This window comes from Apium graveolens, chromosome 5, assembly GCF_009905375.1.
Source record: "Apium graveolens cultivar Ventura chromosome 5, ASM990537v1, whole genome shotgun sequence".
Lineage (NCBI taxonomy): Eukaryota > Viridiplantae > Streptophyta > Magnoliopsida > Apiales > Apiaceae > Apium > Apium graveolens.
In genome coordinates, this window is record NC_133651.1 from 189,241,668 (window position 1) to 189,252,743 (window position 11,076).

Consider the following 11,076-nt stretch of genomic DNA (forward strand, 5'->3'; position numbering starts at 1 on the left):
AAAAGTTAACCTCAACTGATTTGGCTGATTCACATTGACTGGACGGTTGCCCTGGCCTCCATCGCCTGCATTTTGCTTTTTGAAATTAAAATTTCTCCCTGGCTGGAACTTGCCCTTCTTAAAATTTGGACACTTCCCTGGTTGTGATTGTCCTTCATTTCCTTCAAACTTCCTCTTCTTACTTTCCTTTTCTTTCTGTAACATCTCACTCTCAGTTTCTGCAATCATGGCCTTCTGTACAACTTCTGCATAGGTATCCAATTCAAATATGACTACCTTCCCTCTAATCCATGGCTTCAGACCTTGCTGGAATCTCTTGGCCTTCTTCCTCTCAGTATCTACATATGATGGCACGTACCTCGATAATTCTTCAAACTTCCTTTCATAATCAGCTATCGACATATTTACTTGCTTTAGCTCTAAAAACTTCAGCTCCATCTAATCCTGAACAAACTGAGGAAAATACTTTTTTAAAAACAATTCTTTGAACCTCTCCCAAGTAATAACATATGTACCTTCCAATGTCTTCACAGTTTCCCACCAATAGGTGGCCTCATTCTTCATATAATAACTTGCAAACTCCACCTTCTGTTCTTCCTTCACTTTAACTAAAGCAAACGACTTCTCTATTTCCTTTAACCAAACATTCACTTCAATTGGATCTAAGGAACCCTTGAATTCTGGTGGGTTTACCGCCTGAAAATTTTTGAAAGTTACCTGGGTATTGGTTAGTCTTTGTTGTTGTTGAGTCAGGTGAATTGTTTGTTGAGCCAAGATTTGAAGAATCTGGGCTATTGCTGGGTCTATGGGTCCTGGGTTTGCATTCAGGTTGGTATCATCTTGGTTGTTGTTATTGGTTTCTTCATTCTGGGTGTTAGTGCGAGTATTTCTTCTGGGAGGCATTTTCTGTAAAGAATCAAACAACTTATTTAGCCTTTAAATCAAATCCTTTGCATAAAAGAAAAGTTTTATAATACAAAAATATCTCTTTTTGAAAACAGTTATAACAGTTGAACTAAGTAAATTGCATGCTTCTTTACACAATATAAATAGTTAAGGGGATAAGGTACATAGTATCTCAGGGGTATAACTGGTGCAATAAATAAATTAAAGTAAAACAGGTGTAGTAATGTAAATGACAATGCTGGAAAGGAAAAGGTACTGATATATATATAGATCAAAATTTTTAGGTAGTACAAGCGTTAAAATGCTTCGGAAGTAAAAGCAAAAGGGTACAACAAACCTACTTACTAGTCAGCGGATCTAGTCTTTTAGGTCACACACACTGTAGAAGGGGGTTGAATACAGTGTTTACTACAATCAAGTCGAATTAAAGAACACAAGTAATAGAACACAGATTTTATTCAACACAATAAACTCTGTTATAATATGGAACTATCCTCTCTCAGTGATGAACAAATTATCACGAGAGCTGCTAGGGTTACAAAGAATAATAACTTCGATTAAGATAACACATATAGTGTAAACCCTATGCCTGTGTTTATATACTACACAGTTATAAGATAATGTTCTAATTGATATGGAATATAATTCTGCTTCCTAAAATATATCAACTAGTTATCTTTTCTTCCAAGTATTCTATTCTTCATAGAATTCTTTCTTCATGCATATATCTTACTGTCTTAGTCTCGATCTTCTTTCCTTTCAATCAGCCGCCTGCCTTATCTGAAAGTCACCTTAAGTCCTCATATTATCTCCTGATAAATATCTTCTGATAACTTAAGTTCTGATATCTTAAGTTCTGTCTTCAGTATAAGTGCTGATTTCCAGTTAAGTACTGATTTGTCCTGTTAAGTAAGATCTGAAAACTAAACACAAATCATATTAGCCATGACATCACAAATATATCTAACAATCTCCCCCAACTTGTAAATTAGCATAATATACAAGTTCAATAGATATTTGATGATGTCAAAAACATTAAGTACAAATGCATGAGAATTTGACTAGATAACTACAACTTACAATCCTTATAGCTTTACCATCTTAAACTTCCGATAACAGCTTCAGTCTATATATACTTTCAAAATTTAAGAAGTTGTAGATCTTTGACTTGGCTTCAATTTCTGATCTCTTTAATATCAGGAGTTGTTCTGAGATAATTCCTTAAAAGACTTCTCTCAGCATATTCAAGTTCATTAACCATTCTCCTTTTTGCATCTTTCAATTCAGCTGTATCTTCACCAGTTTGAAAATAGCTGCTCTGAGATCATTTATCTTAGCTTTTCTTATCTCCTGATCTAGTCTGATCAGATATGCCTTGTCAGACTCTAGTTTGAATTCCACAACCTTATAACCCAGAAAAGTAGTTATAATCTTAGCAGAGTTAGGCTTCATTTCGACAATATCACCTTTGTGATCTCTGTACTTGGGACAGTATGTGTTGTCAGACTTAACAGAATTTGTGACTTTAAATAACCTGCAGCACTATCTGTTAATCTGTTTTTCACTTGAAGTAGGAATAGAACATGTTCCAGTTCCTCAAAATACTTCAGTAGTATATCATTCTGCCTGATATGGTATACCCTTCCATCTGTCATAAAATATAACAAGATATGTTCTTTCAAAAAGGTATGGTAAACCATTTGTATAGATTCAAGTCGATTCAATCTTTCAGGAGTTGCTCCAACACCTGGTTCACTTAAGGAAGTTGGATCATTGGTAGTGTTATGTACTCTTCTTTCATCAGAACTACCCAATCCAGATTTATCTCTTGCTTCCTTTCCTGTAACAACTCTTGCTTCAAAACCACTTGTTGCAGCCTTCAAAAGTTGAGTCTGTTTAGCTTTGGTGAATCCTGGTGGGAGTATCTTTGAAGGTTTAAAATGAGCAATGTCAGAGGTTTCCTCTTCCTTAACTTCTGATATCAAGCCAACTTGAGCTATGTCAGAGGTTGCTTGCTTCACTGTCATATCAGAACTTACAACATCTTGACTCTGAACAACATGAGCCATGTCAGAGGTTGTTTGAAAAATCTTCTTTTGCATCAGAGTAAGACTAGCATCTTCTTCATCATCAGTTATTTCTTCATCCATGACTGGCATATAAACCTTTACAGGTTCATCAACTTTTTCTTTGCCCTTGGACCTTGGATCAATTTCCACTTGTGATTTGGCTTTGGTTGCCTCAGAATTTGTTCTTTCCTTTATCACAATACCCTTAGGCTTTGGAAATTTCTTTTCAACAACAGAAGCTTTAGATTTTGTCTTGACACATTCTGCTTTGAGTCTAGCTTCTTCTTTCTTTAGACTCTCAAAGTCCATTCCTGGATTTTCTTTAAAAAATACCTCCTTTGAAATTTCTTCATCAAGTTCCAAATGTTCACCAGAACTTATCCTTTTACTAGTATCAGAACTTATTCTTCTCCCGGTATCAGAACTTGTTCCTAGACTTGTATTTATAGCTTTACTTGATGAAAATCCTTTACCTTGACCTTGACCTCGACCTCTAACCTTATCAGAGTTTCCCTGGTCATCATTTCCATCATCTTTTCCCTTCAGTGTCTGAATAGATTTGTATTTGAACTTAATCACTTTCTCCCCCTTTTTGGCATCAGCGGGTAAGAGAAGAGAGACAAGCAATTCCACTGAGGATTGGATCTCATTGAGTTGAGTTTGCTGAGATGCTTGATTCTTTAGAATTTCAGAAATCTGAGCTTGTTGCTTCTCCAGAGTTTTCTCAATGTTGGCAATTCTGTCAAAGGTTGTCTTGAAAAATTTGTTCTTTTCAAGTTTCACATTCATATCTTGCTGGATCAAGGTTTCTTGAATTTTATTCACCTTAGCATGAGTTGTTGAGTGTTGACCTTGAAGGTGACTAGTACTCAATGTAGTAACTCTCGGCTGTGCCTTGAAATCATCATTTAACAGCATTTTATCAGCTTTTGCCAGATGCTCAGCAAGAATCTTTTCAGAAGGAACAAAAATAACTGTGTTCCATTCCTTAGTCCACTCCTGTCCTCTAGGAGTTTCACTCCAAGGTACTAGTGCTTCCTTCACAAACTTCTTGATTAGATCAGTTTTATTAATTATTTGTTGAGGTGCATGTCCTGATGGACCAGCTGCATCAACATCTAAATTAGCAGGAGCTTCACCAGTAATATCCTTATTGGCAGCATCAGAATTTGTAGATCCTACAGGATCAGGATCCTCTGATAAAATAGTAGTATGTGAGGCTATAGGGCTTCAACATCATCCTCTAAATTCTGATCTGCAGCCAGGTTCTGATCAACATCCAAAATTGGTGTTGTTGGTGGAGTGAGTTGAATTGGTGGAGCTTTCAAGTACAAAACCTCAGGCACAATCAAGTTATGAATATCAATTTCAGCACTTGTACCTGGTTCTTCAGTATGTACTGGATCAACTATAGGTGACATAGGAGGTGTAGGTATTCTGTCTTGAGCAGTTTCTGGTGGTGCAGAAGGAAGTGATTTAATAACAATTGGTTCTGTTGAGATCAGAGATTCCTGATCCCCTTCCTTAGATGCTTCCACTATATCCTCTGAATCTGACTCAACTATGTCCCTGTGAGCTCTCTGTTTCTTTAATTTCTTCAAAGGTGGAGACACTGTAGGAGATTTATCATCAGAATTTAACTTTCTAAGCCTTTTGAGGGGCCTAGAACTCCCAATTACAGTATCTTTATGAGAAGAAACCTTCTCAGTTTCTACAACAACAGGTTCTGATATTGGAACATGTTACTCAGTATCTAATTCATCTCTCAGAATCATTCTCCTCCTCTTCTGTTGAGACTGAGGCACAGCCTTTGTCCTAGTCTAAGAAGCCAGAGTTAATGGGCACGAGATATAATAATAATTACTGTGCACATGCAGTTTTTCAAGACATACACGCTAACCACTAACCCATAATGATTATGATTGTTTTATCTCACATTAACCAATATTCTGTAAATATATTATCATTCAAGTAATGACCAAAAATAAACCAAGTAAATAAATACTGCCACATCATCATCATAACTTGATTATTATCAGGATTTAAAATTCATCAGAATATGGCTTCTTAACTTAAAAAATGAATGTTTATTCATGTAATTCTTCACACAAATACTGATATGGTTTCATCAGAACTTAATCATCAGAACTTCCATCAGATTTGTCCTCAGAATTTATGCAATCTGACACATAAACTGTTCATCTAAAATAACATTTATCACCACAATAATTTTCATCATTCATATAGAGTGTAAGTGTGTGCATTAACCTAAATATTAGACAAAGAGTAAAGTCTGATTCACTTCAGTACATCTTAGAAATAAGGCATAACTAGGAACTTTGCTCAAAATATGTCACTGTTCTGAAGCATACTATTAAATGAGGTCATGCATGAGTCTACCTCAACTGTTTTATGCTCATTTTATTCATCTTTTGAAATTCCATTTTAGAGTGGCTTCTCAGTGTAAGTGAGTCACGACTGCTTATCAGAATGTATGCTGCTATCAGAGTATTTCTCCAGTAATCATAGAGTGTGAAAAGTCACCAAGAATTTTTTTTGCTTTTCTAATGCATATTACTTAATACCAGCAATGCACTTGGGTCTTCCCTTCCACATTTTTACTCTAGATCTCAAAGGAGTACCTGATTTTTATTTCTTTTCTTTTCTTTTTCTTTTGATAAGTGAGGCTTATCAGCACTTAGTACATCCATCAGATTTACTAACATCAGAACTTAATAGATAAGAAACACTATTCTAGTTTTTGACTTAGTAATACGATACACAAAGTAAACTTAACTAAGCTCAATATTAGAATTTTCTTGTTTTAAAAGATTTCTACATAAACAATTACTTCAAACATGGGTTCTTTAGTATATTAAAGACTACTAGGTCAGCATCTAGCACAGTTATCCTCATTGGATTGAATAGTCACAGAAACATTCATATCACTATCAGAGTTTAGAAATTCACATCAGACAACAATCAGCACTTAAGCAAATATCAATTTAAGCACAGTAAACATAAAGATAGTAATATCTGCAAATACTGACCATAAAATCTGATGTATCAGAACATAAACTAAGCAGATTTAAAGAAAGAACCTGAAACCATTCCAAGTTCATTTACCAGTCTTGTAAAAGTAACTTTCACATAGTGGTTTTGTGAAGATATCTGCTAGTTGTTGATCTGTTGGAACAAAATATAATTCCACTGTACCTTCATCCACATGTTCCATTATGAAGTGGTACCTAATGCTGATGTGCTTTGTCATTGAGTGTTGAACTGAATTACATGTCATAGCAATAGCACTTTGATTATCACAGTAAATAGGGATTTTCAAAAATTCTAACCCATAATCCAAATTGTTTCTTCATCCAAAGAATCTGTGCACAACAGCTTCCTGCAGCAATATATTCTGCTTCTGCAGTTGATGTGGAAATTGACTTATGTTCCTTGCTAAACCAACAAACCAATCTGCCTCCAAGAAATTGGCAGCTTCCACTTGTGCTTTTCTTGTCAATTTTGCACCCTGCAAAATCTGCATCTGAGTAACCTATTAGCTTAAAGTCTGATTCTCTAGGATACCACAATCCCAGATCAGCTGTACCCTTAAGGTACTTGAAAATTCTTTTCACAGCTGTCAAGTGAGGTTCTTTTGGATCTGCTTGAAATCTAGCACAGAGACAGGTAGCATACATGATATCAGGTCTACTTACAGTTAGATAGAGTAATGAGCCGATCATACCTCTGTAATCAGTAATATCTACTGATTTACCAGTATCCTTATCCAACTTTGTTGCAGTAGCCATAGGAGTGGATGCATTTGAACAATTTTGCATTCCAAACTTCTTCCACAAATTTCTGGTGTACTTAGATTGACAAATAAAAGTTCCTTCTTCATTCTGCTTGATTTGAAGGCCCAGAAAATAGTTAAGTTCTCCCATCATACTCATTTGATATCTTGATTGCATCAGCTTGGAAAACTTCTTACAAAGTCTGTCATTTGTAGAATTAAAAATGATATCATCAATATATATTTGCACCAAAAGTAAGTCCTTTCCATGGTTAAGGTAGAACAGTGTTTTGTCAATAGTCCCTCTGTTAAATCCACTTTCCAGAAGAAACTGAGCTAAAGTCTCATACCATGGTCTTGGAGCTTGCTTAAGGCCATAAAGTGCTTTATCAAGCCTGTAGACATGATTGGGAAATTTGGGATCTACAAAGCCTAGAGGTTGTTCAATATATACCTCTTCTTCCAATTCTCCGTTCAGAAAAGCACTTTTCACATCCATTTGAAAGACTTTAAACTTCATGTGAGCAGCATAAGCCAAAAATATCCTTACGGCTTCCAATCTAGCAACTGGTGCAAATGTTTCATCATAATCTATTCCCTCATGTTGAGAGTATCATTTTGCAACTATCCTTGCCTTATTCCTTGTAATTATGCCATCACTGTCAGTTTTGTTTCTGAACACCCACTTTTTACCAACAACAGACCTGTTCTTTGGTCTTGGCACTAGGGTCCAGACTTTATTTCTTTCAAATTCATTTAACTCTTCATGTATTGCTTGCACCCAATCAGCATCTTGAAGAGCTTCTTCCACTTTCTTTGGTTGAGTCTGAGAAAGAAAAGAATGATAGAGACATTCATTTGATGTAGCTGTTCTAGTTCTGACACCTGCATCGGAATTTCCAATAATTAAGTCAGGTGTATGTGCTTTTGTCCACTTCCTTGCAGATGGAAGGTTATCTCTAGAACTGGATGCTCCCCCATGATCCATGCTGTCTCCAACAACATTTTCTGATGCTCCCCCTGAAATTATGCTCTCTGAGTTGGATCCTTCAGAATTTGAGTTTCCAAAAATATTAGAACATAAGTTTTCAGAATTATCATAACTTGGCCCATCAGAACTTGAAGAGCCTGTTGTAGGTTTTGATGCTTCTTGAGATGTGGTTGGATCTTCAATATGCTCCCCACTGCACAGGTGCATTTTCCTTTGGCGTAGTCACCACAGTTTCAATAACATCAGAGTTTAATCCCTCAGAGTTTGCAGTATCAGGATTTAGACTGTCAGGATTTACAGAATCAGAATTTAAAACTTTATTTTCGAATCTCAGCTGATCATGATCATTGAAATCTTCAAGTCCAATAATTTTCTTATCATCAAAAGAGACGTTAATACATTCCATGACAACCCTTGTTCTTAAATTGTAAACTCCGAAGGCTTTTGTTGAAAGTGGATATCCAACAAAAATTCCTTCATCAGCTTTTAGATCAAATTTGGATAGTTGTTCAGGATGAGTCTTAAGAACAAAACACTTGCATCCAAATACATGAAAGTACTTTAGATTTGGCTTCTTTTTCTTCACCATCTCATATGGTGTTTTTCCATGCTTGTTGATAAGTGTTGCATTCTGAGTAAAACAAGCAGTCTACACAGCTTCAGCCCAAAAGTAGGTTGGTAACTTTGTTTCATCATACATAGTTCGTGCAGCTTCAATAAGAGTTCTATTCTTTCTTCAACAACTCCATTTTGCTGTGGAGTTCCAGGAGCAGAGACTTCCTTCTTTATTCCATGGTTTTTGCAGAACTCTTCCATAATCAAATTCTTGAACTCAGCACCATTATCACTCCTTATGATTTTCACAGAGTCTTTGACCAATTTATCCAGTTGTTTGACATGATCAATCAAGATAGATGCAGTTTCACTTTTTGTGTGCAAGAAATACACCCATGTGTATCTGGTGAACTCATCCACTATGACCATAGCATATTTCTTCCTTACAATAGACATGACATTAACTGGACCAAATATATCAACATGTAGTAGGTGATAAGGCTCAAGAATTGATGATTCAGTCTTCTCTTGAATGAATATTTTCTTTGTTTTGTCTTCTGACAAGAATCACAAAGGCCATCAGGAGCAAATACTGATTTTGGCAGTCCTCTCACAAGATCTTTCTTGACTAGTTCATTTATATTGTTGAAATTTAAATGAGAGAGTTTCTTGTGCCAATCCCAGCTTTCTTCAATTGATGCTCTACTTAACAGATAGATTGCAGAACTATCTGTACTTGTTGAAAGCTTGGCTTCATAAATATTACCATGCCTGTATCCTTTCAGAACAACTTTGCATGTAGATTTTCTTACAACTTCATAGTGTTCTTCAAAGAAATCCACATGATAACCTCTGTCACAGATTTGACTAACACTCAGCAGATTGTGTTTAAGTCCTGAGACCAGAGCTACTTTTTCAATGATGACATTCCCAATATTGATATTGCCATATCCCAGAGTTTTTCCCATATTGCCATCTCCATAAGAAACACCTGGGCCATCTTTCTCCACAAAGTCTGATAGCAGAGCTTTATTTCCAGTCATATGTCCTGAACATCCACTATCCAGAACTAGGATGTTTTTCCTGTTGCCCTGCAATCACAAAGACCACTAATGATTAGTTTTAAGGACCCAAACTTGCTTGGATCCTTTGGCCTTATTAAGTTTGTTAACATTTGCAGCAGATTTAGCATCAAAGTTTATGTTAACAGTTTTCTTATCAGAATTTGCAATATCAGAGTTTGCATCAGAACTTACACTAGAAGGAATAATGCTAACTTTCTTTAAAGAAGGTTTTATTTGATAATAATCATAGTACAAACTATGATATTCCTTACAAGTATAAATGGAATGCCATAAACTACCACAATGAAAACAAGGATTTTGTGGCTTATATCTAACAGACTGACTCTTACCTCCTGACTTTGAGGGTAAAGAGTTTATGTTCTTATTCTTCCTGCAAAAAGAAGCCATATGGTTAGAATTTCCACAGTTATGACATTTTTTTCTAGGAGCATTAGGAACAGGCTTATAATTGTTACTTTTGTTCACACCTTCCTTTCCATTCCTATTTTTCCTTGGTGGCTTTACCTTGTTTACATTTTTAACCTGTTTTAGCTTATGCTTAAGCTGCTTCTTAGTCATTAAGCCTATGTTAACTTCAGTTGGCTTATCCTGTTTAGGTTTGTCAGAAGTTAATTTCTCCTTAACTTCTGATTTTTCAATATCAGACTTTGCAGTTAAAAACTTAACAGGATTTACCTTTGGTTTTTGTTTAACAACTATAGGTTCAGTTTCTACAGTTCCCTTACTGTTCTTATCATCACCTAAGCCCTCTTTCTAGTTTCCACTACTAAAAATATCCTGAGTTGCATTACCAGAGTTAGTCCAAGTCCTAATAATCTCTCTTTCCTTTTCTAACTCAGTTTTTAGAGATTCATTCATTTTTAGCACTTCATCCCTAACATAAAAGGCATCATCTCTATCTTTCTGAGTTTGATGGAACATGACTAACTCTTTTTCTAAATAATCATTCCTCTTTTTATAAGCAAGATTTTCAGAAGTTAATCTTTCACATGTTAAAGTTTGATCTTTATAACTAATGAATATGGTTTTAAGATATCTTCTCAACTCAGTAATATCATCAGTATGAAAGGCATAAGTAGTTTGAGGTACCTTTATGTAAGCAGTATCAGAACTGCTATCAGCATTTGCCATCAAGGCATAGCTTTCCTCATCCTCAGAATCTGAAGCATCTGACCAGCTTTTCTTCTTTGTGACAAGAGCCTTGCCTTTGTCACTTTTCTCTTTTCTGCAATCAGGAGATATGTGGCCTTTCTCACCACAGTTGTAGCATTTAACATTTGAGTAATCTCCTCTGTCAGACTTTCCTCCTTTGCCTTCAGATTTTCTGAAACCTTTCTTATCAGAACTTGCACCTTTCCTGGAAGACTTATTTCCTCTCCTGAATTTCCTATATGCAATCTTTGTGATTCCTTTCACCATAAGAGCACACAGCTTCATCATCTCTTCATCAGGGTCCATCTCAGGTATACTTTCAATTTCTGAGTCATCATCACTATCAAAACTTGATGACTCAGTATCAGACTTTGTGATGCGAGCCTTTCTCTTACCTTTCCTTGAGGCAGCTTCTTTGGGAATTTCCTCATCAGCCACAAAAGCAACTGTCCTTGACTTTCTTCCATTCCTCTTGCTTCTTTGTTCCATCTCAAGTTCGGAGTCTTGAGCATCCCATAAATTTCA